Below are 26429 nucleotides of genomic sequence, written 5' to 3' on the forward strand. Positions count from 1 at the left end.
TCATTTCAATTCATGTTTTCAGATCAGGTTTTAAAAAAAAGTGAATAATAATATTAGAATAAATGTATGATCAGCTGATCGCCCCTTTGTAACAATTCCGGATGGAAATCCGCTTTGAGCTTGGCGGGCGAATGCAGAGAATTCCACTCGTCCGCTTTCGATTTGTCGACGGCGGGGGCGGTAACGCTGATGTCGGGATTTGAAACCTCTCTTATTTTTTGAGGGCTGGAAAGCTACGGTCTCCAGTCCCTCTTGATGGTCTCGCTCATGCTGGAAGTCCGGGCGAAAACGCTTGGGTACTAGCCCCCTCGACCCATCTGGATGGAAAGCGTCGGTTTCCATTCCAGGGGAGTTCGCTGTGAGGAAAGCATCGGTTTCCGCTTCAGGTTCAGGGCTTTCCCCCTCTTTCCGGGCTGGGCGGAAAGCTGAGGTTTCCGCTCCAGCTTCTGACGCCTCTATCGATATGTCGTACCATTTTCCCAATCCTAATTAGAACTTTACGAGGAAAGGAGATTGACAGGTGGTGAGCCATACCGAGGTACAAATTTACGCAATTGATGGGAAAAATGTTTATACCTGGCTTTATGTTGGGGTGGTGAGAGTCGGCAGGGTTCATGGGTACTTTGAGTTGCTTTTCTGATAAATAGGTTGCACAGAAAGTGTGGCGGACCAAAATTAAAATTTAATTGACGGAGAAATCATTATAACTTGACGTAGTAATACCGCATTTTGAAATAGATAATAATAAATAATTATGTATTATTTATTGTTACCCACCCTATCTATTGAAAAAAAATGCATATAACTTCCATTACTACAAGCACTAAATGCACACACACACTATTATGGAAAATGGCAAGTGCAACCCCAGTGTTAGTCATTGAAAGAACTCTCCGCAGTATCGAATTGTTTAGTTCATCGATATCGATAGCACACCAGTACTTCCGGCAATGGCCGGCTTTATTAATGAATTATAACATCCAGTGCACGGACTACAACACTTTATTGGTAGATATACAACTTTTTAGCTGTTTTTTATTTTCTACCATTTCTACCAACAAAGGCTAAAAATCTACCAATATTTTCCCGAAAGAAAGCAAAGAGATTTAAATGAACACAGTGTATACATAATTTATCATGGAACATACCTAAAATAAACATGAGGAGTTAACTTTGACCATAACCAACTGTTTATGGAAATATTTTTCGTTTGCAATATGTTTTTTGTGGGAGACTGCCAAAGGTGGTGTGCAAACTTAAATCATTTCAAAACTAATTTTAATCAAAAAATTTTGAAGTGCAGAGTAATTGTTTGTTTTATTGTAAAACAGGACCAGAATCAAGACATCCGGGATCGAATCAAATTCGAATGGGAATAGTCTTTACAGCTTTTGGTAGCGAATTCGCTTTTTCAGTTCAAAATGTATTTGAGAGAAAACAGCTGTCATTTTGTTCCATTCGATTCGAATCGTGCCATGACTTGTGCCCAATTTTATGTACTACATATTTATACCTTTTTTGTTGAATGTTTAATTGTTTTATAAAGAAATACAATTTATTCCAAGGCGAATTCATATAATAAGGTGACGGCAAAAGTTCAAAAACAAAAATTCCACTAACAAATTTTACCCATAATGACAATAAGAATTACAACAAATACATCATTTTGACATTAAAAATCCCCAAGGCGAAAATTCAGCTGCTTTGGTAACACCATTTTACCTGAATTAGCTTTCATTTATCCCAAAATGAGTAAAGATTATATAATAATGTTTCTTTTAAAAAAATCTACCAACTTCTACCAATTTTTGTATGCAAAATCTACCAATATTAATTTTTTGTAACTCCGTGCACTGATGACATCGTTTTACGAGCATATCGCAAATGCTCATTAATTAATATTTCGCGTTGTGTATAGTAAATCAAATAAAACACCTCTTTGAGGTAAAATTTTCGAATGACGAAAGCTGAACTAGAAACACAAAATTTATGATATCAATTTCGTGACGAAAATTATACGCATTTTTTAACTGCCTTTGAAACGTAGGGAAAACTTTTTTATTCATACGAATCGTTGCAAAGGTTCTGTTTTTTTATTTTGTGTTTCTAGAAGTAGACGCAATTTTGCAACGTTCCGAATAAAAAAAAAAAAAGATTTTCCGTACGTTTCAAAGGCAGTTAAAAATGCGTATAATTTTCGTCACGAAATTGGTATCATAAATTTTGTGTTTCTAGCTCAGCTTTCGTCATTCGAAAATTTTACCTCAAAGAGGTGTTTTATTTGATATCAGTTATTTTGTGGTAGCAAATTTAAAATCGACGAAAATACAAACAATAAACTAAATGTTTTATTTTTCTCAAATAAATTGCTAAAAATATTCTCTAAATCTAAATTATGTATTCAAATCGATGTGTCCATTGAAACACATAGTTTTTCGAATACGGAATAAAGCAAAAAAGCATGATCAAGGATACGATGATATTAAGGATGATATGTATTCGAAAAAATTAAAAATATAAAAAAATATGAGAAATGATAAAAACTTATCAACTTGGTACCAACTTTGGATACAATAAACAACTGTATTCGTCTGATTACCTTAGTTTAATTGTTGTTAAGATTTCTACTGGGGCGCACACATGTGCTTTTTTTAGAAGTTTTACTTCTATCACGTGTACGGTGTTGCACTCGTGCTATTAAACAAATGATTTTTTCTCAAGTAGTTTTGCTCAGTGGCAATTTATACATATGTATGTAAGTAGTAGCGGCACATTGGGTGAACTAAATGCATTCATACATACATATTTATGTACAACTATAGGTAAATACCAGGTAGGTTAAGTGCGGGTGATAAACCCATGTAGCATAGTTAAATACTGTGTACATACCCGCAATTAAAATGGGAAAGAATGTTACAATTTCGGCATGTGACTGAAAAAAACTCTAAAATACACACAAACTGTGGTTTCCAAGCCATGTACGAAGTGATTAGCACAGCTGCATCCTTCAACTTGTGAACTCGCGGGAAATTCCCCGATTTGCAGGGAATTTCGGTTTCGGCAATCGGGGAATGGGAGATTTTTTTCGGGGAAGTGGGTATGTTATTTTTATATCTTAAAGTAACCAAATTAGACGGATATGTTAATTTTTAACCATTTGACCCTTTTTGGAGCGACATTTTTTCAATTGGAATAGCAATATCTCCACAACAAGAGTTTTCCCAGATAAAAGCTATATACCAGATGAAAGCTAAGGTTTTGAATAAAATGGACTGACCAGTTTTTGAGAAAATGCCCGAAATCTCTATTTTCATCAGCCCGATTTTTAGCTTTCAGGCGATAACGTTATGGCGTATTTATATTTTATAAACACAAAAGATAGCGTTAGATAGCTTGTTTGAAGACCCTTCTATTGATAACCACATCAATGACATGGACTGCATTACTCAGTGGTAGTTTAAAAAATTGCCTTTTTTTCGAATTTCAGGCAGCAGCCACGCCCACACAGGCATACGTATCAAAACATCCTGGAACAAAACCTTCTTAGTTTTTTATGTGCTTTAATTCCTGAAAGTTTGAAAAAAATTAAATGATGGTACGTACAGACGCTACATACATACCAAAGCATCTCGTAGCGGAGACACGAACCAAAGCTCCTGATAAACAAAAAATTTTCAGGTAAAAATGTCACCGTTTTTGAAATATTTACATTTTTTCGAATTAAAAAAAAATCGTGCCTTTTCATGTGTTTTCTTTAACTGCAACTACAAACCGGGCAATACTTAGTAAATTTTTTATGTAAAATACTTCCAGATAGTTGCCTCTCCATACTCAAATGCAATGTAGTTAAAATATATTAAGGAACCATCATAAAATTAGGACTATTTCTGGATTTTTTACTTATTGATATTTTCTTCCCCAACTTTGACTATCTCGGGTGAAAAAAATGTACTGAGCTATAACTTTACATTACATAAAAAAATTGCTCATTTCATAAAGATTTCAGAAAGGTGCCACACTTACTATTTCGAATAGAAAAAAAAAGTTATAGCCGCTTTTGTGGGTAAAGGACTGAGACACGCTAGAATGTATTTAATAGATTTAAATTGAATTTGCTCTTGTTACCGTCAAATGAAATGCTAAATAGTACAAAGGTACATTATTACGTGCTCCTGGCGTTATTTTATGTTACCTTTCTGAAATCTTTATTAAATTAGCAATTTTTTTATGTAATGTAATGTTATAGCTCAGTACATTTTTTTTCACCAGAGACAGTCAAATTTGGGGAATAAAATATCAAAAAGTTAAAAATCTCAAAATAGTCCTAATTTTATGATGGTTCCTTAATATATTTTAACTACATTGCATTTGAGTATGGAGAGGCAACTATCTGGAAGTATTTTACATAAAAAATTTACTAAGTATTGCCCGGTTTGTAGTTGCAGTTAAAGAAAACACATGAAAAGGCACGATTTTTTTTAAATTCGAAAAAATGTGAATATTTCAAAAACGGTGACACTTTTACCTAAAAATTTTTTGTTTATCAGTGAGCTCACCCCCCACCTACTTTCCCCTAAAGTTTGGCACGTTACTTCTGGGACACCCTGTATAAGCGAGTCATTTCAGCATGCTACTGTGGCTGCTTTCGTCACTCGCGCGCACTGCCGTGCGCTGTGATGTGCGTAAACACGGTTCATTTGTAGCGTGTGAAAGTGAGCCCGACCGATGTGTTAAAATTAAAAAGTAATTCGGTTTTATATTTTTTAATTAACTTTGACTGTGTCACGTGGTTGATTCGTAAGGTATGTCTTTTACCATGATACAAAAAAGAAGGTAGTTCCATTGTCACTTTTTCATCGCCATATTAACATCCTGACAATTAAGTAGATTGTGACATTTCGTGCTACCATACCCAGTATCTAAAACCCTCCAAATTTTTTTTATTAATTTTTTGGTTATTTACAAACATTTTGTTCTTACAGCCCTATTCTAATAAAACCTCACAACTGAGTTGTGAGCAAAATATTGTGAGATTTCTTGTGAGGTCTATATTGTGAGGTTATTCTAGCCCACACCTCACAAGAAAAAAGCTCAACAAAATCACCACACGAGGTGGAAAGCATTTTGCTGTCTAACAGCTGTTTCGTAAATAAAATAAATACAAAAGAAGGTGGCTGAACAACAGGACAAATAAATATTTTTGCAATTTGTTTATTTTTTTGATAATTACTTATTTTATTTTTTTAGGCGAATTTAAAAATAAATAACAAAGCAGGAGTAGGTCCAGTACTTCACACAGTTTGCAATCCACAACTTGGAGCAAAAGTTTGTACTGAAATGAAATCCTATGCCTGCTCTAACTCTTCCGAAACTGCCGCAAAAACAAGCAATAACTCCGCCATTACTGAATATACTTTTAGTTAAAAAAAAAAAACATAACATACTGATAACGAACGAAAATTAACAAAACATTCAATTGCTCACTAAAAATCGGCTGTTTTTCTCTTGTGAGGGTCTCATTCGTACATCATACATTTCCTGACAATTGTGAGCGTATGAGCTTTTGAATTTACGCCAGCATAGGGATAACCTCACAACATGATTCAATAATACAAGGTTCGATAAATTGACAGTTGTCTCTCTCGCATCGCTCCCTTAGCAGTGGCACCGTGTTGCTTCTTTGCAAATTTACATGGAAACAGTGTAGCTTTGGTGTGAAATAAAAGTAAAAGCTTTTGTGCAATATGTTTATTTGTATATGCATATGAAGCATATTTAACTGATGAAAACATAAGCATTGGGTGTTTATATCAATCTCATAGTAGTCTTATTTTAATTTTGAGTCATTTTGCAGTTTTTATACAGCTAAATAGCATATAAATTACGTAATTCGCGTAGATATATAAATATTACGTTCAACATTTCGTTTAAAATGCCAGATTTCCTGCAAATACTTTAGAATTTACAAAAGGAATTTCACTACTAATTGCCTACTTTGCGTACTTTTCTACTACTATTTTCGCAACAAGGGATTGCATTCTTGCCCTTTCTCTGTCCTTCGCAAATGCAACCTTTTGTAAGGGAGTGTCAAACCGCAGCTGTCAATAATTATCTAACCTTGTATTATTGAATCATGACCTCACAATAGTCAGAAACCTCATAATAGTGAGTGTGGTAATTTTTGTGAGGGCAACAGAATAGGGCTGTTAGAATAGAAATTTGAACGAGCAAAAGGTATATTGTTGGGTACGGCTCGGTTACTTGTACAATAATTTTGGGTTAATGTGTCCAAATGCTTAACCCAAAGCAAAATATTTTGACATACACGTGTGGTCAAACAATTACACGTTAGTTCAATACAATTTTATGAATAAATTCGGTTTGAAATATGGACCTTTTTTTTTACAAATACTGAGGTCAGCGTAGACGGTGTTTGGGCCTACATCTTCTCGGTCAAAATTCTAATTTTACCCAATTTTTTAATGGGTCCGTCTCCGCTTGCCACCCCAAAACCATTCAACAAATAACCGAACATTTCCCCTTTTGTTTTTGAAAGAGAAAAGGTCTATTGCTTAATGAGTTTATAATTGCGTTTCTAGTTTTCATACTAACAATCATCAATTTTGTTTCACACCTCGTCCAATATTGAACAGTAAAATATATTTGTTTTTACCTACAGGAACAACGATATTGTCGAAATATACTAGAATTAGATAATACTCACTTCTCTGAAAGCCATGAGGCTCATGGGTCGCAAAGTAAATTCCGTTTTCAAGTTACTTGAAAGACATGGACTAAGACAATATTGAAATTGTAATTTCAGTGTCTGAAATATACCAGGAATAAACGTATCCGATATAGAAAACTGTAATACTTAGTCCTGGCTAGCTCCATTGTGAAATTATCAGCTGACATAATGACACTAAACAAGTTTTAAATATGTTCACTAAAATTTTATTAATGTAAAAATAAAGATTTTGGCAAGTAGTTATCGAAGTTAATGTAAAATTTAAACATTTTCAAGAAAAGATATTAATTATTTTAAAAAGGTAAATGTTAATACAACTATTTTATTTATACTCCCAAATTTAGGATATAAAATCCCCTATACCAGAAAACTTAAATTGGGTAACGCCGCTGCGAATTTTTTACAATTGTGCAATTGTCAAAAATCCCCTTTTTAATCAAAAAGTTGTTTATTGAAACTATCTTCTTTTTTGTATCATGTCTTTTACTATTGTTTTATTCAGAATCTAATAAAGTTTTTACACACAAATTGAAATAGACAAAGTATTTAAAGCTAAATTGTGCGATTTATGTGTAAAATTGGGGAAAACAAAGTGATTCGGTTCTCGGCGAAGAACCTATATTACGGAAATCGGGGTTTTCTTTCGTACAAATCACACGTGGGAATCCGAAAAACCCAGTTAAAGCGTTTCTAGGGAAAGTGGTGGCACACGCGGTGCATAGTATTATGTGAAACATGCTATTCATATATGCGTATTTATGTGTTTAGATAGGTTATGTAAAAAAGTGCAATGCTGAAAGAAACATGCACACCTATGTATGTGCATAGTAGTGTGCCCAGATGACAACAAAGTATGGGCACCTATCAGCGTTGCCATAGACAAATTTTTTTTCCTACCATAACCAACCAAAACCTACCAAACATTTTTTTGGGTTTTAATATTTGTTTTCGATTTCAAATTTTTTAAAAATATAAGGGGAATTCCAAAACGTCAAAAAAACAAAGCATTAGCCTCTTTTATTTCTAAAGCGCACTAGAAGAAAAAGTCTAACTTGCGCAACCTAGTTGGAAACTAGCACCAAACCGTGGTTGCGAACATTTGGCATTACAATCTTCAGCGGTTTGGAAGTAAAAGAGACTGATGCTTTGTATTTTGACGTTTTGGAATGCAGCCATAGTTAACATAACATTTAGTAAAACTAAAACACAACTAGATTAATGAAAACAAATTAACTGCGTATAACGATTCATTTTACTGAACAGACTTATCCATATGTACATATGTCTCTTTACACATACATACATATCGTCACTAGATACGAATGAAGACGCGAGCTCCAAAGTTGATAGCGAAAAAAGAGGCGTAAAAAAAATTTCGCCGAAGAAAGACTCTTAACATAGATGACGGCAAATAAAGCCGCGTTAACCTCTTTGACAGCGAAGAAAGACCCATAAACTTATGTCCGCGGTCAACTATATATTCGAGCGCAACAGTATTCCCCAGATTTCCCCAAAGAGTTTTTCCGAGCTTTTTATTCGTGTCTAGTGACGATATTATTATTATTATTACGTCGAAGATACCCGTGCTGCGACCTAAGAAGATATATTGTGCTAAATTAAAATTGTAGTCACTCCAACCTTAGGCTATTTAAAAAGCTCAGCACTTTGGATGAGGCCATGTTCCAAACTTTAGATGAAGAAAGCAATCGTTCTCCAAGGTGTATCAATCTACGATTCATGCTTCGTGGACAGGCACATAGAATATACTCTGTGGTCCCTACAGTCCGTCTCTACAGAAAGACCCATTTAATTAAAACCGTACGTTAACTTGCAGTCAGGTTGACAGTAAGAGCTCTAAATCTTGGTTTTCATTAGGTCATATTTGACGTCAAATGTTGTCAAAATAATGAAAACGGGTTGTCATCTGGTGTCATTTGCGTTTGTTGTCATATATCACCACGCACGGTCATATAAAATGACATCCAAATGAAAACGGCCCTCGCCGCTGATGTGACAGTATTTGACAACCAAAATGTGTTTGCCAACATGTTGGCATTTTGATTTCGTTTGCCATGCGAACAGCTGATTCTAGCTACAAAAATTGCTAAGGTATTGTCTTACCTTTAGCTTACCTTTTAGCTACAAAAAACCCAAAAATGCAGATCGATAGAACTTTTCACGCAGATTTCAACCATACCCAATTATTTGGGGAAAGTAAAAAACAAAGAAAATATAACAGGTTAAACTACAACTTTCCTATTTTTTATATGTTTCATATCTCGGAAACTACTTGACCGATTAACAAAATATTAATGCCAATTCAAAGATAATTTTAATAGGGTTTTTACGATGTATTTACTATAACCATTTTTAAACCAAATTTTTGGTAAATGCTATTTAAAAAAAATGTACTTTCGTTAAATTTTGCCATATAACAAACCTTTTATATAAGGTAATAACTTGTAATTTCTAAATAATATAAATTTCTGTAGCATTAATTATGCAATTTTCTCCAAAAAAGGTAATTTAATGAAACAATTTTTTTTTTGTTTTTTAGTATTTTTGATTTAAAAATATAAAAAAATCAGAGAAATTATGTACATCATCTGAAAGATAAACTAATCGTCTTTATTTTGACATCATTAGTGGTTTAATCGGTTATGTTGTTCATAAGATACTGATATTTCAAAATATCGAAAAATTTAACCTAACCCCCTATATCTTAATTTTTTACTTGCGCTAAATAATTTTGGTAAGGTTGAAATCAGCATGAAGGGTTCTACATAATTACATTTTTAGTTTGTCTATAGCTTTTGACGTCAGAAATGCAAGCGGAATGTCAATCATCTGACACCGAAACTTGCCGACAGTCTTTGACATGCACTGCGGTATCGACATTTGGTCAGTTTTTAAAATGTAATGGAAACGTATTTGACACCAAATGAACAGCTGTCAGATGAACGCAGTTTTTGATGCCAGTGATTTTGACCTAATGAAAACCAGCCTTAAGTTCAAGGTGTCTTTCGGAGTTCCTGCCGGAAAGAGTTATGCATATCTTTGATTGTCTTATTCCCTTTGACTTCCGCCAGTAGGCAGAAATTTGAGATTATTCCCAGCTAGCTCCTAAGTAGGTCTGCAGTGTATCCATTAGATGTACCACAGAAAGGCTAGGTACCATGCAAACGCATTAGGGTTTCACGCTTTGCGAGACAGTCAGCCCTTTCGTTGTCTTCAAACCCTTCATGCGTGACGCTATTGTGGGCTCGCAGGTGGTTCAAGAGTTTACAAGCCTTGATGCCGTTTTAAAAGACTCTAAGGCCTTAAACACTGCCTGAATGTCCGACATAATATTTATTCTGGCCTCATTTGCCTTCTACGGATGACATTTGCGAACACAGACTTCGATTGGGAAGACTTCCGCCTGAAATAAGGTTGAGTACGAGCCCATTGGCAGACTTTCTGGAATCTTGGTCCAAGTACGCCATAAATTATATCGCTACCTAAAGGTGAAAAGGCGCCAAGTCCATTTTTTTTAGTTAAGTTTTTGATGCAGAATAACAGGTAATACGAGACTACATCGATTTCTCGTCTCTCCTGAAAAATTTCTAAAAATGGACTTGGCACCTTTTCACCCTTATAACATGTCTAACTATTGCTGTCCACACTGCGGTTTGAGGTTTATAAAGCAGTACAAATGTAGAGAACAGTGTTCGGACTTACAAAACTCGATTCAGGACTAAAAATCTGAGCAAAAACAAATTTTCCGTACTAGATTGAATTTTTTATTTTCGTTTCTGTCATTAATTGTTTGACTTAAATATTTTCTATTCATGTAAAAATAAGAACGCGAGGCAATGTAAGGATAATATGTTAAATATTTAGGTACTATTTAGCATTTTCTATAAAGTAGAACGTTTCTAACACTTAATTTTTTAAAGAGCAATAGGATCTAAACCTTTTCTACTTTATATAAATTTCATTTTACATATATTTTTTAACAACTTAAGTAAAGTTCTGCATCCGCCAATTTCTACAGCCGTACATCAAAAAATAACCAAGTTAAGTTAAGTTTTAACAGTGAGATTTGGCTAACTTTCAATTTTTTTACTGAAACCGGTGGTGAACACTCAAAAAACGGCCCCAAGAGGAGCATAACATGAATGAAATAAAAACGGAATAGATTTCAAGTCAAGCGGAGTAGAATAAAATTTTTTTCAAAAACCGAAGTAATTCTAATCTGATCTTAGTGAGGTCCAAACACTAGTAAGGAACGAATTTTTTACATTTTAACGCTAATGACCCACAGATGGCGGGAAAACACAGGGTTGTATCAGACTTTCGGCGTGGTTTCGAGTTGGTTAGCTTTTAACCATCTCAGTGAAATGGTTAAGTGCTGTCATTTTTATATGGCGAAACTACGCTAAATAAAGTGGGTTATCGGGATAACCAACTCAACAGCCATAACTACGTGGTTAGCTCCGGTGGAGACATGGTATTAGGTCACGATATATGGATGTCCGTATTGCATATTGGCAATAATAAGGTATACGTTTGAACTTAGGAATCAGGTATATTTACATGTTTCTGGCCGCCATGATACGAACGCACCGGTGAAATACTTGTGTAAAAAAGGTTGCTAAAATATTTGGAGATACGTACATATTTTCTATTTTTCGCAAATAACTATTACTCATTGTGTTATAGTGAAAACGAAAAAAAAACGTGGTGATTGAGTGCGATTATATTGGTATTTATTTTAGGTAATTATCTAGTTGGGCTTTTAACGCCCATTTTTTGTTAATAACTTTTGATCGGGTAAAAAAAGTTAATTTCCGCTCTCGGATTCTTGTTATTGGGGACCAGACGCGTCTTCCCAAAATTTTTACCAATTTTGGGAGTTGAAAGCCCACCTATATAATTACGGATTGTAACCCTCACTTGCTTCTCCTTTCTGTATTGCCATAAAAAGAAGCCGAACTATTTCTGCGCAGAACCTCTTTCTGAATAGGCGGCCTTCGGCCGCACTTAGGGATTATAACCCTCACAAAGTAGAATTCTTTTTCTGTGTTGCGAAGAAAAAGCGCTGAACACCTTTTGCAGAGAACACCTTTCTGCGTAGGTTAATAACTTTTAATCGGGTACTTGTTATTGGGGTCCAGGCGCGTCTAATGGTACCCCCTTTCCAAAATGTTGACCAATTTTGGGCGTTGAAAGCCCACCTAGATAATTACCTTATTTTAAATATAATAAGTGAAACTTAGTGAAGATTAGCAAAAATTGTTCATAAAATATGGTTTTGGGTACAGAAGTGTTCTACAATCGCAGAGCATCAACACAGCTCGATTATTTTTATTTATTTTTTATTTATTTCTTTTTCAGCGCCAATGTTCTTAACGTTAAGATGCACCCACTTTTCCCGGTAATTTAAGCCTCTTGGCAGGCCAAACAGATGCACGAACTTGTTCTATATTAAAAAAATAAAATTTTAACAAATCAAGAGTTGAATTAAATCGCTTCAGAAATATATAAATTGAAAAAAAAATCCCTATGAAGAGGAATGTGAATAAACCGCAAAATCTTACGAAAAAGTGGCAAAAAACGCTAAGAAAGTAATTTTCAGAAATTCGCTACCAACTACAACGATGGCCAAGTGTGGATCTGCAGTTGAGGAGGTCTACGTAAAATCGCTTACGATAAATGAAGGTAACTATTTGTAATTTAAACTAAGGGTCAGTTTCTCAGTGCACGTCTGCAGTTTCAAATCGGACTGACTGGATTATACCCAGATTAGCCAAGCAAATGTCCGCCAGCTGTTCACTGCAGACGCAGTTTATGTGATCTAAGTTTAAACTGGCACGAAGAAGCTGGCCCTAAGAAGATGCAACAATTTAAAGTCTATACAATGAAAATATAGTTGAAAATGTTGGTAGCGGTAGAAACTCTTCTCCTAATCGTCCTCAGCATTTGTTTCCGTGTGATAGGGTGGTAGTAATAGCAGTTTGACAAGAGGTCTTGTCACAGTGCCCTTTTCGGTCAGCATGTCAACAACTCGGACTCTACTGTCCTAACCTGGGTGCAAATTAACCACCCTACGTAGTCTCCATTCGTAAGGCGAGAGAGTATCTTCTTTTATGACCACCATATCTCCTACTTTCATGTTTGCCTTTGGATGTTTCCACTTTGTGCGTTTTTGTAGCTCGATCAGGTATTCATAAGCCCCCCATATGCGGAGCTGCGACAGGTATGAAATGTCAGGTTAGTGATTGGTGAACATATTTTGATACCGTCTGTGTACGCGCGTCGGAAAGAAATGCCTAAAAATCTGCTTTTAACGCTCTTGAAGCTCCTACAAAGTTTGTCCCATTGTCTGAGTAGACATTTTTTGGGCACCCACGTCTGGAAACGAATCTTGAAAATGCCGCTAGGAAGGATTGGGTACTCAAATCATTTGTGGCCTCTAGATGGATGGCCTTCGTAGAAAAACAGACCATAAGACAGACGCAACCCTTTGAAATTCGGCACCCACACCCACGATAGCTTTTTATTTCAAAGGGTCCAGCGAAATCCACACCTGTATTGGTAAGTGCTTGCGAAAATGTGGTTCGCTCTTGTGGAAGGATCCCCATAAGTTGGCTTTGCGAGCGTTTTTGGTGAATAGTACATATTTTGCAATTATGGATGGTGGATCTTATTAGTGTTTTCACCTTTGGAATCCAGTACTGCGTTCGGATGAGACGCAACATGAGTTGGTTTTCGCCATGGAGAGAGATGTCGTGTACAAATTGGACTAGTAGGCGCGATAACCTGCAGCTGTATGGGAGTATGACTGGATGCCGTTCACTATATGCAAGATCAAGAGATGCACCAAGACGACCACCAGTTCTCAGCACATCATCTTTATCAAGCAGCCAAGAAGGACCTTGCCACCACAACGAATTTTATACCAATTCATGCGCTAATATGCCCCTACTTGCTAAATCTGCTGGATTTGTGGCAGAGTCGACGTGCAACCAGTTAGAATTCCCTACCTTGTCTATTATTTTTGTAACTCGATGGGCAACGAATGTTGACCACGAACATGGGGGCTTACGTATCCATGCTAAAACAATAGTCGATTCGGTCCAAAGATGCATGTTTAGATGGCCTAATTCAAGGTTATTTGTAATTGATTCGACTATTTCTTCTAGTAATACCGCCCCGCAAAGTTCCAACCTAGGCCATGAAATTGTTTTCACTGGAGTTACTCGAGTTTTCGCCAACAGCAGGTTGACATGTATTTCCTTCTCTTTCGACACGTAGGTAGACTGCGGCCGCGTATGCCTTTTCGGAAGCATCGCAGAATCCGTGAATTTCGACGCTTTCCCTTGGTGAGAAAGATAACCATCGCGGTATCCTTATTTTATCTATTTCTTTATAATTTTTTGTAAAATTCTGCCACCTATCTAAGGTTGGCACGGAAACCGTTTCGTCCCACTTTGTACCCTCCAACCATATATTTTGCATAAGTATTTTTGCAACTATTATTATTGGTGCTAGCCAACCCAACGGGTCGAGTAGTTTGGCGATCGCTGACGATATCGCTCTCTTTGTTGGCGTGATGTTATCTTCTATGGTCTTGGGTATGAAATAAAATTGGTCGGAATGCGCATTCCACCTGATACCTAATGCTTTTACACTGCTAGTATCCTCGAATTCTAAGATACTTCATCTGGTTGGCATCCACGAGAATTTGCCAGTACATCTTCTCAATATCGCTATTGAAGACGTAACTAAAAAGCCTCTAGCGGAGAATCAAAATTGGTAAATCAGCTTGAAGGACTGGTAAAAGAACATCGTTCTTGCTGACCCAATTCGCTGAAGAAGACGAAGCATTAAAAACCACCCGAACCTTTGTTGATATACTTTCTTCTTTTATCACGGCATGATGAGGCAGATAGTAATTGTCGACTGCATCGGCCAACTGAAGTGCATTGATTTTTGACATATGTCCCATTGTCTCGTACTCCAGTATGACCCTGTTGTATTCCGCTTGCAAATCTGGATTTTTCTTGAGGCGTGTCTCGTTTTTGTAGAATTGCGAGCACGCTATTCTCAGTGATGGCCCCAATTTGGTATCAGCCGTGAACTCCGCTTTGAATGGAAACAAAACGATATACCTTCCGTCTGGGTTCCATTTGGTCGTACGCTTGTAGAGCTCCTCGCACTGCGTTTCTTCGGTTGTTGGCGCTCTGTTTCTCGGCAGATTCTCCAGTTCCCAGAATGATCATAACTGTTTATCAAGGGCAACCTCATTGTAAAATGAAACTCGATTATTGCTGGTTGGGCTGGCTGCATCAGCGCGACCAGTCAGTATCCAACCGAATACTGTTTCTTGCGCTAAGAGAGTACTGAAAACGTTCTTCTTAATTCCACCTAATGTTATTTGGGGATATATATCTCCTCCAAGAACTAGGTCGACTTGCTCATTCACAAAAAACCTTTTGTCTGCCAAACCAAGATCAGGAAAAACTTGTTGGGTGAGTGCGCTAACATGACAAGTAGGCAAATTCCCTGTCAGATTTGGTAGAACTAACACAAGGGCATCAATAGAAATAAGAGGGTCAATTGGTGACCGCAATTGAATCGAACACGATTCTTTCACTTGCGCTGAAACAGAATTATTGATGCCCGAAACTTGTGCTAACATCTTCTTGGTCGGATAGTTGATTCTGCGTCTGAGCCTCTCCGTGATGAAGGAACACTAAGAGCCAGAATCAATTAACGCTCTTCGCAAAGTTAGTACCGTTAAAATGAATATTTACTCGAGCTGTCCCAAGTAAAAGGCCTTTGCTGGAATTCGCGTGATGTGATTGCACATATCTGACCGCTTTACCTTTTCCCTTTGAAGATTGGTTCTGTAATTGTGCCTGCCTGGATATCGATGCACCATTGTTAACTGGATTGGCTGTATTCTCCTTTGTCGTTGTTTTACCTGGAACCGCCTGTATATCAGAGCTGTGTAAGTGTGAAATCATTTTCAATTTTAAATCAAAAATTTTTTTCTATCCAGTTTTCATTACTTATTCTTCGCTTAAGATTGGGGTTTATATTTTTTTAATTTTCCATTCACTCAAAGCAGTTATGAACTCACACATCAACATATTCATAGCAAGATTGAAAAAACCAATGCCCAATCAAAAAAAGGTTTAACACTGAATCCGTATTGAAAAGGCTGCAATCTTTTATGTGTGTGCATTCTCTAATTCAGTACCAATCATTAGTTCAAAGACACCCTGGTAAACAACTTTTTGATAAAAAGGAAGATTTTTGACAATTGCTCAATTGTAAGAATTCAAACCGGCGTTACCCAATTTAAGTTTTTTGGTAAAGGCGATTTTATATCATAGGTTTGGGATTATATATAAAACAGTTGTATTAACATTTACGTTTTAAATATAATTCATATCTTATCTTCAAAATGTTTAAAATTTACATTAAATTAGATAACTACTTCGCAGCTTTACATTTAGGTTAATAAAATTTTAGTGAAAATATTTTAAAAATCTCAGTGTCTTTAATAAAAAAAACTGCTCATCATAAAAATTTGAATCGCCGTTCGGTGTCGGCGTAAGACTGTAGGTCCCTCCCATTTGTGTGACAGCAAGGGCGCACGCTACAAATCGGAGGAGAAGCTCGGCCAAAACTTAGCAAAAGTGTCAAGGCCAAAATATGATTATTATAAATAAATTTAGTTTCAAACAGGTCGCAACCCTCTTCAAATACCTCAAAAGTATTCCCAATATTATTTAGTTGTGAACCCGCATGAGTCCGAAATTACCATTTTTTTTTACCAGAATTTTCAGATTTTACCGGAAATCTTACTTGGTTTTCTGGCAACTGAGAGGACAAATAAGAGAGTAAGTAAGGTCATCTCTTTGTCAGAAGCTACCAGTTTTAGTCCGACGATTTTTTGGTGGTAAATTCTGGTAAATGTGATCCGATGTAGTGGGTTTGACAAGTAAGTTGTAAACAAAAGAGAAGTGCACTCTGCTAATGCATGTTGAAAAGTATTTAATTACTTGTGTAAGTGGATTCTAATGAATTTTGGTTAAATTACAAAACGATTAAAAATATATTAGCCGTTATTTTACGTTTAAAAACTTTAAGGCGCGTATTCATAGTCCAGCAACTAAGTCGAAACTAACAAAGTTGCAACTTAGATTTAAGTACCAACTTAAAATTTACCTCTATTCATAGTAGCATTTCAGACTTCTACTAAGTAGTTTCGACTTAGTTTACGATATAGCAAAACGAGTGTGAAAATGTATAGATTTTTCTTTACAATATTTATATATATTTTGGAAAAATTACATTTTTATTAAATAATGTCAAGTTTGATCATCCCTTTATGTAATTTTCTATTTTCATTGCATGATTATGCAAAAGAATAAGGTATCATTTTCTTGTTAATTGTGTGAAATAGCCAGAACAACCACAGTGATGTGAAGTCGATGTTTATCGAAAGCATGCTGTGAAACATACAAATAGTAGATATCTAAATGTTGTGCACAAATTTACTTTAAAAGAACTAGCGTAAAACTGACTTATTATTTGAGAATTTATCTAAATTATTCCAATTATAAATTTGTGATTTAGCTTTATTCGAATTGTAATACGCATTTGATTTGATCTTCCGATTAAAATGGATCGATCTTTGTAAATTTTAATTGGAGATTATTCAATATTATCAAAATCACCCTCTACCAACTTAATTTTTACATATTTCGTCTGTTTTCCCTTAATTTGATAAAATACTTCTTCCTAGTTACGATTTAGTTGCAGCTGCAGCCGAAACTAAAAGCTTTAGTTGTGACTTAGAATAGTTTCGACTTAGTTGAGTACTAAATATGACTATGAATATGCGCCTAAGACTTTAACACATTACCACCCTATACTCTATATGCCCTTGACCATTGAACTAAATCGTTGTTTATTTGGGTAAGATCAAAATATATTTTACTATTCCATATTGGAGTTGGTGTGAAACAAAAATTAATAATTTATTGTTATGTATGCAAGTGAGAACTACAATTATGAGCTTATTGAGCATCTCTTAGTCAAAAACAAAGGCAATTTTGCTTGATCAAGTTTCGAATCTAAGAAGAAAATGTTTTTAAACAAACAAAAGGTTAATAATAAAATTTGAAGGATTTAAGATATTACGTATGGTAGCATGAAACGTCACAATCTTCTTAATTGTCAGGTTGTTGATATAGCGATGAAAAAGTAACAATGGAAACACATAGCCGAAGATTTCATACTTACAGTGGGATAAACTTCAAACCTCTAATATAAATTAGTTAAATTTAGTTATTATTTTTTTATCAATTTTAAGTTTTCGTTTGGAATAATTTTCATGAACTTATCTATTAGGAGATATCTTGGGAAAATTACCGTACATGCGATATCTATTAAAATTTTGACATCCTCACTTTTTGGAAAAAGAAGTTCAAGATACAAGTTTATGTTCAAAAAATAAATTAAACAATAAAAGTCTCCTTATATTTATGGAACTTATAATTGGAACATTTTTACTACCATTCCGCAGGGTGAGGGTTCCGGCCAACATAAAAAAGGAAAAAGTTTTTTGTAATAGTGAAAACTGTAGGTCCCTCTCCTTTGTGCGACAACATCAAGGCGCATGCCACAATCGGAGGAGTAGCTCGGCCAAACACTAACATATGTCGATGGTCCTCTGCAATAACGGCATAACTAAAAATTTCAGGTTTTTGAGTTATATAGTGGATTAGGTTTATAAATAACCATATTCTTCTGAGGCAAGTCGACATAGGCTTTGTTGTTACCAATCCGGCAGCGGCAAAGTTTTGCCATTTGGAATAAAACCGAAGTAGCCAATCCTTACTACTGAATAGAGATGGCACGGGCCCCTGTATAATCCCGCGGGTACGGGCCGGAATATTTGCTGTCAGCACGAACTCGTGCGTGTATGGGCGTTCAGTAAAATTTCATAAAAGCACGAATAAGCACGAAAAAGCGCGTTGCCAATACTACAAATTTAGATAAGCTTTTGTTTTTATCAAAAAAAAAGCAAAAAAAGAAATACTTGGAAACCGATAGAAAAAATAAGACCCTTAGTAGTTTTGTTTACATATTTGTACATAAAATACCTTCCACTTCCACTCCCAGAAAATACATAAAAAAAAAACTTTGATGTAAAAAATTGATTCGCTTAAGTAAATATACATACATAAACACAAAATTAAAAATATGTACATATGTATACATACAATAAAAGTTGGCTCTTTATTTCCGGCCTGGGACGTGTCCCGTCGTGCCGGGCCGGGCCGGGCCGGGCCCCACTAAAATTCTTAACGTGCGGCCTCGTGCGTGTTTTAAAAGCTGATTTTGCACTCTTGCCGGGCCGGGCCTGAAAATTTAGGCCCGTGCCCATCTCTACTACTGAACAGTGACAAATATCTAACATTAATCGTGAATATTGGCATAAGCCAAAAATTCTGAAATAACGACACTTTTCAGCAAAACAAATGGATTTTTTTTTCGTTTAACTACATACGAGTTGTTACTTATTTCGTAGTTTTGCAGACCAACACTTACTGAATCTTTAGAAAAAGACATAATTTGAAAGCTTACAATATGACTGTAAATAATCCGGAATTATTCCGTTCCAAGACATATTATTGCGAAATTACGAAACAAAAAGTCTTTAATTGGCTCTACTGAAATATATGAAATTTTGAGTTGTGTCGTTATTGCAGAGGACCATCGATGTGTAAGCGCCTTTCTATTATTATTAGTAATGATCAATACAATTTTAAATTACATAAACCCAGTCACAGCACTTTTTTGTATTCGACACTTCCAAAAATCACATAATACATAAAATAAATAAAAGCTGTTTTGATCAATATTACATAAACTGGAAACTGTTAAAAATAAGTGCGCTTGTGTACAGAGATTTTAGAACCTATTTAGTTCCTAAAATGTCTGTTTGCAACAGATAACAATAAAAATTCACATCAAATTGCTAAGAATGATGAAGGAAATCGATTCAGACATGCCTGTTTAAATGGCCGTGCGTGCACAAAACAAGCCAATGTTAATTAAGACGCTATTCAAGTATTGTGTAACCACCAGTGGGAAGGCGGGTGGGGAGGAGGCCTTTGGTTTGCTTATTTTTAATGACAAGGGGCAACATTTCTTCAAATAAAACATTAATTACAAACGCACAAATTTTGCCTGCAATTTCGATCACAATTGAACACTGCACTTCGCTCTCGTTTCGAATTTTTGAAGGCGTTTTTTAAGGTATTTAGTGGTTTAACACTTCTTGGAGGTACTTGGTATTGTAAGAAAAATATGCGCAATTCGATGCCTTACTATATTTTTTTGTAAAGAATGCCCGTTTTCTTTAAATTTGTAAAATTACAAAAATTTTTTTATTTTGTTTACATCTGTCATTTGTTACAATTAAAGAAAAGTCTAAGAGTTGCCAAATATAAACATTTTTATATCTATTTATTGTAATAATAATTTACAATAATAATTTATTTAATTGATATTTTACTAAAACACAAATTTGGAGTCCTAATACGTTTGTAAAACTATTTATCACAAAATGTTATTAATTGTTTGCAAGCGTACTATAGTTTTTATGCATTTTGAGAACAAATAAGGGAATAATATATACATACATGTGCGTACTTCCACTCCATAGAACCACGGTTAGATCCCTGGTCAGATCATAACCCAAAATAGCAGTAGTCCTTTCGGCACGCAATTACAAACCTTCGAGTATATATCCGCCATTTGGCGTTCGGTGTCAGCCTTAAATATGTAAGTGTCTCCATTTGTGTCACCACAACAGAACTCATGCCTCAACTTTGAGGATAAGCTCGGCCAAACACTTAGAAAAATATTTCAGCACCAAATATTTGTTTAGTTATTTTAAGGGAGATGGCGATCTTCAGATTTCATATTTTGAGTACACAAATATCAACCCTGATACAACAAATAGTATTAGTACTGATTGATAATGACAGATTGCATTCCCATAACCGTACAATCATACACGATTGAGTTTTTTTTTGCATTCACATTCTCTATGAGAATGGGTCTTAACCATTCCATAACACTCTACATATGTTGTGTTTACGATTTGTAACCAATCTCAAGAGTGGTTGTTAAATTTTTTAAATCAAACAATCACATTTTTGAAACAAAAAAAATGAGAATGCACACTCAATTGATTCATTACACAGCTCTGCTGTATATGGAGTAGGGTGTGATGTCGAGAATAGCAATCGGCACAGTTGTAGGAACTCGTGCATTTCGACACCGTATGCCCGAAGGACAGGCAGTTAAAACAACTATTGTTGGTTTTAATAAAAGCGATCCTATCAGATATCGACATATTCAAGAATTTTTGGCACATATGCAATCTGTGATCATTTCTTTGACACATTTTGCAAGTAAATTTGCTTACACTAGTTTGGAAGGTGCCAAGTTTCTTTTGTGGGGTTCAGAGGTATGTTTATGACTTGAACTTTTTGGACTTTTAGAAACCTTGTTTCCTCTTAACCCCGAGACTGATTCCAAGGTTTGGAATCTACTTGACAAGAATTGTCCATGTCAGCCCACCTGGAAATTTCTGTTTTATTTTGCACTGATTGCTCCCACAGTGAAAGAGTATCTTCTGGTAGTTTTGTGGAGCAGAGGTATGTAATTGTTGGATCCCAGGTTGAAATGTCAATTTTATGACTCTTTAGGGAAGATATGCAATTGTTTATATCCCTTTGCATTCTCTTAATTGCACTCCCGCATTCTGTTTCCACCGCCTGTAAATTGAAGAGTATCTTCAACTGGGTGTTAACTAGGATCCTTTTATTTTCATACCTGTCGCACAAATTCTTCGAGGCTATGTTAAAACCATCATTTGTCAGGTCACATTTCTTAACAATTTCTCTGGCTTCACCCTGCGTTTTCTGACTAAGATAATAAAGTTTTTGAATGGGTGTAAGCCGCTTGTTCATTTTATATATAGCCGTGAACATGTCACGAAATGTTGGCCATGACAAATAATCGCCTTTGAATACGTCGATATCACAAGGCGGTAGGTGTAAATTATGCTGTGTGACATGTCCTCATCTTCCTTCTCGGATTTTGCAAATATTTCCGATAAATCGTTTATTTTGGACATACAACGCACAAAAGATGCAAAGCACGTTTTACCTTTCTTACGTATCGAACTTATATCTTTAGCACCAATTGATTCCGTAGCCGGCAAGTCATCAAAAAGTGCTTTGGCTTTCTCCCACATCACCTTTAGCTCCTCTTGCTGAATTTTCAGCGAATGCTTGGTGTGCTCACTTGTTGGTGTGCCAAGAAATTCGATATCAAATTCAATAACCGAGTCAGCTAAGCGAATGTATGTTTCCATTTTGAAGTTTTAACCACAACCTAATAAGATATCTCAAGATTTTTCCTCAGAATAAGCAACTCAAAGAAAACACCCACGATAGTGAATGACACAATTGAAAATATCACCAAATAGCCACCCTCGTTGCAAAAAAACACAAAATATGCCTCCCAACTCCACAACTTTGTAAATAAAAAGTTAAAACTTGTAACTTGTTCATTGTATCTATGTACATATATGCATAAGCGCTTTATTTAGTACTATATGTATGTGCGCGTGTGCTATGCTTCGATTATGCACTAGATCAGATTGGTCGCCACCCGACAATTAGATTTAATTTAATCTTATACTTTTTGATAAACACGTATATATGTGTACCCGATGCAAATATATAACACTTTTTCTGAAATCGGTGTAAATCTATACCTTGCGGTAGGGACTTTGTTAATATAAAATCGAAATAGCGATTTTGAGGTTAAGCCTCTGCAACCTTGCGAGTTGTATAGTATTTAATACACTTTATGCCACTTAAACGAAACTCTAATATTTGAAATAAATCGCACTATGAACGTTACATAAACTTTAAATCCGATTCTAAACTTATTATTTTGCAGTTTTTTAAGGAATTTTATTTCACTGAAGCAATGTGTTTGAACCGATTTTCGCGCGCATTTAGCAGTAGGGCTATTGTGCCTGTAGTGGACAGACAACAAATATGTTAGTGGACTGTAATTATGTGCACTTAATACGTCTTTTCGCTTCTAATTTTTCATAAAATCACCCGCACACTTTTCTTTTTATGTATATATGAAACTTTTCACCAAAAAAAAAAATACAACCAAGAGCTGTGATATTTCAAAAAACCACGTACCTTTTTAATGTGCTTTATGCTGTATTTTTGTAGCTGATGAATTCAATTGTACTGTAGCGACCACGTATGGGCTCCTTGATTAGCTGATGTGCTGGATTGCGGAATTGTCGTATCCAATGCTGCTGGAAAAATTTATTCTCGGCTGTTAAAGCTGCCTAGCGTTTTTGTTCTGGCTTATATCCGGTAATTCTTATAATTTTTGCTCACGGCGACGGAGGACCATGTTCATCGGGCAAGTATGGGCAAGAGCGCAGTTTTCGGGTGTGCCGCAAATTGGTAATAACCCAGTTTCCCGTTTGCACCGATGTATTTTAATTAGAAGAAAGTACACAAGGAAGTTTGTATTAACAAATAGAATTAACAATGGTTTTATTGCTTAATATATTAATATGTACAATTGTATTTTCAGGTTATATATGTATATAGTTAGATGAGGCGGTGAAAATTGGTGGCACGATGACGTCTTCTCAAAAGGATGTTCGGAAAACAAGTAACAGTCCGTTCTTTTTTTTAGTGAGCCCATCGAACCACGATCCAGAAAATAAAGGTCGCGCCATTCGCGGACCGCTAACCCTCTCTTCGTCGATTTGACAGCATCCACCTAATCGCTGATGTCATAAAATACTTTTGTTTACATTTACTGTTGCCAACTTGATGCTTTCCGCACCAAATTTAGTGGGTATTCAAAACGCAAAAATTATTGAGTGTGGTGCAAAGTTTATAGCAATCGTAAGTGTGGTAAGCAATTTTACAAAAATTTAAATAAAATTCATGGCACAGTGACAATCATAAGCGACAACGAAATATGTGCAGCACCTTCAATCATGCCAAAAGAATTCGACCGTTGTGCAAGAAACACATTGATTTTTATTAATTTGAATCGGCATCCTTATGTATTCATATAAAGTCCATAAAATACACCAATAAAAATTTGGTGCTTTTTCAAATTGAAAACTTGGCAACACTGCCTTTTGTTCGATGCTTCTTCTTCTTCTTTTTCTTGTCGAGTTCGTCTTGTTCTCTCATTCTGGTATATTTTAACGTCACGACCAGTTGCTCTCAGCTCGATTGGCGCAATCTTGTATTCTATCATTCTTGCCATCGAACGGCTTTCTATGCAAGGGAAATTTTAACATAGCAAGCGTTCGACAATAGAAAGCAGTTAACTGTTGTCTTATGTACAAATGTTAAATAGGGTGGCTCTTAAAATGCATATCTAAGACGCTGGCCTAAACAAGCTTATTTATACACATTTCATAACTTTATAAAACGCATTGAGGTAAACTCTTGATAAAGAACATATATAAATATACATATTAGTAATCTATTTTATACTTCATAAAATGATTCAACTAAAATGTAGAATAATCTTGCACTCAATGTTGTTGACAAATAATATATTTATTTTTGTATTATGATGTTTATATTTTATAATATGTGTTGGAGCCAAAAGCCTTCAATAGTTGGGAACCACTGGTAAGTGTTCTGCACGGCTGCGGGAAAACTACCGGTGCGCTTCTTTCGAAGTTCAAGATTATTTAATGCGATGTTCGGTTTGAACTGCGGTTCTTTTTGATGACAGCAGCCAGACCGACAGCAGCATTGAGTCAGCGATCACTATTTAAGGTAATATCAACAATACGTATGTATATTGTGAACATCCATTCCTTTGTCCTACTTTGCTTATGTACATAGTATTTGAGTAAGGCATATAACTTCGTATATGCGCTTGCAATAAACCATCTTACATACATATATACTTATTCTAATACAAGTGTTTATATTTCTTTTTCTTCCTTGTGATACATCGTCGTGAGTTCGCACCGGCGTACGTAGGTTTTGCTTCTCAGCAAAACATTTTGGTCCTCCTGAGCCGTCGAACATAACAGCGGAAGTACATACATCAATACCTAACTCTAACCCGAATTTCAGCAGAGAAGGAAGAAAAAACCCAGCAAATATTTTTAAGAACAAAAGCCCGATCGAGGAGCGAAAGTCCGAGGAAACCACGAACAAGTCAACTCAGCTATATTTAACGAAATACATACAAACATACAGGTGCGTGTGAAAAAATTCATAAATTGTTGAGCTCTGCAAAAAGAATAAAAAACGATACAGGTAGAAATAAAAGATAAAGCGAAAGTGTTTTTTCTTCTATAAATTTTCGAAAAAAAAAAATCAGTGCCATCTTAATCAAGTTGTACAGGAAAAGTGCAAATATTAAGCAAAATACATAAAAAAAAGTGCGAAAATACATAAACAAGCATATATTTACGTATGTACATATGCATAGTCGAAGCAGTGAAAAAAAAATAAAAAAAAAATAAATACCTTTCCACATAAATATATTGTGCATATCAAAAGCATATACATATTATTTAAAGTATATACAAAAAAAGCAACTCGTGAAAGTGAATGCATAAATCGAACTATAAATACATAAGTGAGTTTTCTTTTCTTTCACTTGGTTCTGCAATTCTGTGTGCAAATACATACATATGTGCATATGTGCATACAAAATTACTTGTGTACATACATTTTTATATACAGATATATGTGGTCATTGTGTACAAGAAAGTGACGTTCTTTTTGCATTTAAACGCATCTCGATAACTCAAAAGATTTAAATCGTTTCCAATTAATCAAATTATTTTGGTGGTGATCTCTTTAAAATAAAATTTTTTTTAAAAATCTTGGAGCATAGTATATTCAAATATTAATTTCGGCCACATCTATCTGTATTATTTATCTTCGAATTTGGTGTATTCCTTATTTACTAAATATAAATACATAAGTTTATATACATACATATTTACATTTCCAATCTCTCGAACTGAGAGATCTTTTTTTTTGGTGTATATAATCAGCATCGCGACATTTTTCGCTAGTTTACTGTGCGTGCCTAAGTACATATAAACAATCGTACATTTATATACAAGTACATACAGCACATATTTACCCGTATCGGTGCATTTTCGGTTTTTTCCTATTGCACGCACCTTTTGTTCGTGTTGGCGCTCAGCTGGTGACTTTGCATTTTTTTGCTTAGTCGCCTGTGTATTTACATTCATACACACCTACATACCTACAAGTGCATAAACATATTAGCACAAGTGACCCAGTAGGAAATTTTTGCATTGACCCTGTAGGAACTTTCTATATTTACATCATTAGTTTAAAGCCAATCAGTATTTGCTGTTTTTCGATTAATTGTTTTTCAATAATTTAGTTCTTTGTTATTTGTACATAAATCGACTCTCGTTCTTTGACAAGCAAGTTATTTCACTAGGTGCTCAGATCAGATTGTCGAATTCAATGCGGGATTCGTTGAAGCGACTTTGAACGAGCATTCGAAAATTTCTTTCGAGAGTTTG

At 35.3% G+C, this 26429-nt stretch overlaps 1 protein-coding gene across 1 annotated transcript in view; it reads left to right on the forward strand.

The window, feature by feature from the left end:
- Positions 1-948: 948 nt before the first annotated feature.
- The window catches only part of LOC118735059, a 75992-nt gene continuing 50511 nt past the window's right edge, over positions 949-26429 (forward strand). The window contains exons 1-4 of the mRNA XM_036464656.1: positions 949-1008; positions 12128-12451; positions 23089-23238; positions 24991-25113. The gene's annotated coding sequence lies outside the window, so the exon portion shown is untranslated. The remainder of the gene's footprint in view (positions 1009-12127; positions 12452-23088; positions 23239-24990; positions 25114-26429) is intronic.

This window comes from Rhagoletis pomonella, unplaced genomic scaffold, assembly GCF_013731165.1.
Source record: "Rhagoletis pomonella isolate Grant_MI unplaced genomic scaffold, Rhpom_1.0 Rhpom_scaffold_00003, whole genome shotgun sequence".
Lineage (NCBI taxonomy): Eukaryota > Metazoa > Arthropoda > Insecta > Diptera > Tephritidae > Rhagoletis > Rhagoletis pomonella.